We start from the raw sequence: 6,000 nt of genomic DNA, 5'->3' as shown, positions 1-6,000 counted from the left end.
TCTAAAAGCATGCAACTTGGCCCTTGAGCTGGGTATGATTTCGACATCCTTTTGACTGGAAACTTGAATAGAAGACTTAGCAGTTTTGACATGTCGTTTTGAAACATGGTTTGTGATCAAACTAAAACAAATCTAGAAAAATGAAGACATGGGTTTTTTTTCCAGAACGGAATGAATTACATTTTTTCATAATTTTTTTCCTTCGATTCCTAATGGTTTGAGAGGAAATTGCGGTTCTTCAAGACCCTGTTTTGGTGACTGTGTGAAGAAAAAACGGTTTTTAAAATTAATGCACAGACAATTACGTGTTTTTTCTACAAATCACAACAGATTAAGATTGTAAATACAAATGGGTGTGAACAAGGGAATTGTCCCAAACTACTGTGTTTATCTCTATGTTCAAAACCCTCATTCTCGATCTTGATCTAGAGCTGGAGAAACTACCTTTACCTTTGCATCTAGATATGTCCTTGGTGCTACCATAGCTACTGCTATTGGTAGTTAGACTGTATATGGGTTCAAACAAAGGGATGTTTCCCCTACTACCAATGTTTTGGCTAGGTAGATCTATACTTTTGGATCCAAGGGCACAAGTGAATAAGTATGAAACAACTAGCTCTGGTACTTATGCTTGTGCTTGTTGGTACCTATTTGAGTGGACCATGAATGACATTGTGCATTCGATCTACGTCAGTAACAATGGTATTTTCATCTATGGATTGCTTTTGGTCACTATGTTTATTTGAAATGTCAAGATTTTTCTTCATGCAGCAATATCAAAGAAGCAGACCATGTAGTTGACCCTGAAAGTTAGCAGAGATGGATGTGCTACCAGTGTTTTGTCATAGTGTTGTCTCGATGCATGACAATTACTTATAATGTGTTACCTTAACCCCCTCATACTTATTATCATTCTCTCACCACGGAGTTGCGTATTCAATTGCGTATTCGGCGCACCTCATACTTATTGTTCAATTGTGTATTCGATGCACCTGGAATTGATATGCAATTGGCCGGATATATCCTTTACCACCCACGATCTACACACCTTTAAGTGTAGGAGGCACGCAACACCAGTGTTCCATATTTACTGATTTGAATATTATCAATGATTAAATGTATATTTTGTGAGAAAATCGTGCCATATTTATAGGGGTATCTCCAAAAAGGAATCTAAGGTAAGTGATTAGTTGTGTTGTTAACATTCTGCTGAGAATTACGAGTGTGAAGAGTTTTTCCCATAAATGCGAGCCCAGAATTGCAAGGATCATTTTGCAGGAAATTCACCATTTGAGGAGCTTGGTCAACATTTGAGGAGCTATCCCCGTGGCTTCCTTGTTTCTTCATCATTCTTCAACGCTGCACAAACCACGCTTTTTCACATGCTTCAAAATTTCAACATTTGACACAATTTGATTATTTCACACGTTTTGACTTTTCATTTTTAAACATGGAAAAATTCTTTTTTTTTTTCATATTGCATCATGTATGTATTGTTTTGATGTTACGTTGTTTTTTTAAGTATTCATATTTTGATGTCAATTTGTTTTAAAATCATTTCTTTTAATGTTTTTATAATATGTGTTTTGTTTTGTTTTTTTTATGTTATGTTTTATAATTGAGTGTTTGATTTTTAATATTATTTGTTTTATTTGTTTAGAAATTCTATTTTTTGTCATCTAGTTTTGTTTTTAATGTATATATTTTTGTTATATGTTATTATTATTATTATTTGTGTTATGTTTTTTTCTTTAGTATATATTTTAACGTTATGTTTTTATATATGTTTTAATTTTGATGATATGTTTTAATGTTATGTTTATGATATGTTTTATGATTAATGTGTTTAATGTTTTGTTTATTTCACTTTTTAATTTTGTAAATATTTAATTAGTTTTATTTTTTTTCAGAAAATTGTCATGGAAAATTATAAAAAAATGATGTGAAATTTATTGCGTGATTGAAACAAACTAAAAATATATATTTATGAAATTTTATGGTTCAAACAAAAAGAAAATGGAGGAAATTGTTTATCTATCCATATCATCATTTCTGTCACCCATGTGAAAAAAATTTACAAGCTTGAGAGGTCGAAATTTGTTTACTTTTCTGGGTTTACACTTGGAAGAAAATTAAGAGGATTCATTTATAGTTGGCATTAAAAGCTATAATTGTATTCTTGTTATATGCTTTTCTGTGACATACTAATCTGCAGGACACAACAAATCTACAATGCCAAGCATTTACATACACATTCCATGAGTCATCAGACACAAACAGGGAGTTGATTTACTTTTCATGGTTATTTTTATTAAAAAATAGATTGTTATTAACATCATGAACTAGACTAAAATTATGCTTTTGATATTACTTAATCTGTTTAATTTTGGCATACAAATATTGTGTAAGAATCAGAAAGGGAATGGTCATCTCTTCTTGAATAAACTTAGGTTCTTTATGCCAAGATTTTTAGTAGGGTTAGTATGATCAACCGATCATTAAGGAGATTAAATTGTGACAAAAATTGGTCTTCAAAAGACTATTTTCAAGAAAAATTCTAAAGAAAAAGACCATGATCATAAGAACGACATTTCTAGAAACTTACAAGTTCTTGTAACTTCCTGTAAGGGTTTAATGATTTGATATGTTGCATGACAGATTATCAAATTTGAAGACTTGGGGGTTGTTCTTAAATGTACAAGGATGGTGAAATACATATCCACACTTGAATTTGACATCTATAGGTAGGTGGTCAACACATGTCAAACTCAACTATTTTAGTAGAAATTCCAGAATTAAGAAGCAGATTTGCTATTTTTGAGATTTTGCATGCCAGAAAGAGTCATTATCCATTTCCCATTATCCACATACACTTTATCACATTTTCTTCAATCTTAACCCACCAATAAAAGCAACGAATCTCATTTACTAGCTTTTTGTTCCACTTATTTATTGTCAGCTTCCTTTTTCCTACCCTTGCAAATAAAACCTTCCTTCCATACACTGTTGAGTCCATAGTCCTTGAGTCTAAATATTTTCTAAAAACACCTTGAAGCTTGCTCATCAGATCTTCTAACTATTTGACACCAACAAATTCATTCATACTTAGAAAGATGTGTTAGGGGCACCTTGACTCTCATACAATTCAAATATGGAAGCTCTCGTGTTGACTAGTCACATCCATTAATGGCCACTAAGTTAGCAATTTCTTGTTATGTTTGACACCAAAAAATTTATTCACATGACAAGAATTGTGCCAACAAGGGTTGAAGACTTAAAGACACATCATTTTGTAGCAAAGGAAGTAGATTTACTTTCATTATTTTTCAGTTTTTGATGTAAATTACTTGAGGACAAGTCAATAAATAAGGTTGGGGGGGAAGTGTAAATTCAAAATTTTATATACCTTCCAAGCCTTATACATTTCCAGCCACATTCAGCAACAAATTTCGAACATTCAACAAAAGAAACAGAAGAAGATTTAGCAGTAGATGCAACAACAATAACAAATTCAATTTTTTGACTTCATCCACCATTTTCACAGCGAAGTGGAGAAGACTATGATCAGAATTTTTCAGCCACACATGCAAAACTCTCATCCATTTTTGAAAGGGTATGTTGAGGTATGATATCTTCTAACTTTTAACCATTTAATTCCTTGAAAGCTAGAATGATAATTTTTGGAAAAATTTCCTTTCCTCATTTCATAAAATTGCCAAAACCATCAGTTTGTGGGGGGTGGGGGTGATACATTTACATTCATAATTTGTCACATTCATATTTTTCCATATTCATATATCACATTCTAAAACCCACATATCATCAAAATATATTCACTATTACATGCACAAATAAATGGCTTTGTAAAAAGTACCTAAACGCTAATTGCATGCAACACAATCATGGTTGTTACACAAGAACCAACCATGATGCATTCCAACAAAATACTTTGCAATAAAAATCAAATTATCATTATGAAAAGTTCATACATTAAAATTTAATGCAACAAACAAAACATGGTTGAAACACAAGAACCAACCAAGTTGCAATTCATCAAAAACACTTTGCAAAAGTTAAATAAATGATATCATGCAAATTTTAAGACAAAGCTCAAGTATCAAAAAGTAATGTAGTAGACTGCATGAGGACATGCAATACCTTCAGTTTGGGGGTATGTTGGGGATAAGAATTATCCTTAAAATACATCCACTTTCACTCCATTCAACCTCCACTTTCTCTCCATTCAACATTGTTACAGGGATTAGTGTCTATATAGAACTGCTCTATCCCACTAAGGTATGGTAGCTGCCTTAGAAACAACAGGAGAGAGTCTACTTTGATTCCTTTTATAATAGATAGATAGAAGAAGAGTAAGGAGGCCAACCTTTGTCTTTCGCTTGACTCCTTGTTTGATTCTTCCTCCTTCTCACAGCCTTTCGATGCTTGTCCTTTCGTATGCCCAGCTTCAAGGAATACCTGCGGGATCACAACAACACAAGACTATGCAAGAACACAGATCTACTAATATAAATAATCTAGGGTCATTATAGATTAGCCATATAAATGCATAAACATGTATTACACAATGATATGGAAGGAAACAAGAATAGCTTTATTAATAATCAAAGTGAAGTCAAGAGAGTTACAACCAGCTGTTCCGACCCAACATCATCCTCTTGACAAGAAAAGTTCTCTTTTCACCTCATACAAAAGCTTAGATCACCCAACGTGCACTGATATCACCTCAAGAAACTAACAACAATTCCTTACAATATGCCCAATTCCAACCTCTGGATCTCTTGGATGAGGGATCCATATATAGCCATCTTGTCAGGGGTATGAGTAAGCTTTTTGTTTTTTATTAGTCTCCTCCCACTGATAGTCCTTGCTTCCACTTGGAGATTGAGCATCTCTTACTTACCCTTGGTCAAATTCAAAGAGGCAAGTGTCATAGGAGAGAGTTATGGAAGATTCCATGCCTTTCCACCTTGCAAGTTGACACTGCCATTTGTCTCTTTCCCGTTAAGCGCACCCCTCAGAAGGGCTTTCTGCACTTAAGCGCACCCCCACAGTGTATTTAGGTGGGCTTAAGCGCACCTTGACAATGGAGCAAGTGCACTGATCTTAAATTGACCCATTCTGAGTAGTTTTTCATGGAGAACTTCTGGGAGAAGCTGTAATCATTTGACCTTGTTCCTTTAGGGGTTGAAACAACACTTTTAGGGACTTAGGCGCCCTTAGTTTATGGATATTTACTGCTTGGGGTTGTAGGGCCCAAAAATATCTATAACAGTTGCCCCCTAAAGCATGAGGTCATTATTTTTTCTTTTTTAAAAAGTCGGGTGAAATGCTTTATAATGAGGATCTGGAGTTCTTTCGAGCCAAGAGGAGACCTGTAATAAGATACAACACAATACATTATCTTCATAACATTTTCATGATCTAGGTTAGGCGGGCATTCCCATGCTTAGATTTATAAATTCATTCTCATGTACATAGGACAGATAATTGTCTGAAATAGGCTGATGATTCTGGTAGAGCCATCATCCTTTTGATTGGATGATTATCTGTGTCGTAATGTTGTACATTTGATGTTTTTATTTTCCTGAATATATATCGCAGCCCGGATGGATGAAACTAGATCCGGGGTCTTCAATCTCTTCCGATCTTCACTCAAAGTACAAGTCGATCCATGTGAAAAATGTTTTGGAGTCGAACATGGAAAGACATCGCCTGATTACCAGCCAATAATGTAAGTTGTTAACAGGCACGAGAGGAATCACCGATAATGATGATGACCCTCAAGGTACTGCAGTACAATCTACGTGGTGTGAATAAATGACTTGGCGTCGAACACCACGCAAAATCTTTTGGTCGAAGGCCAATGATGTAAACCTTTCGCCGGAAGTGAGAAACTTGCCATTAAGGCATGCAAGTTCCAAAGTACTGAAGGGGGTATTCCTAGATCGACTTCTTGGATAATGAGCTGATGTCGACAAG

The sequence above is a fragment of the Pinus tabuliformis genome, chromosome 6 (assembly GCF_031772625.1).
Source record: "Pinus tabuliformis cultivar Carrire ecotype Pingquan chromosome 6, CPIR1, whole genome shotgun sequence".
Lineage (NCBI taxonomy): Eukaryota > Viridiplantae > Streptophyta > Pinopsida > Pinales > Pinaceae > Pinus > Pinus tabuliformis.
This window is presented reverse-complemented; position numbering follows the sequence as displayed.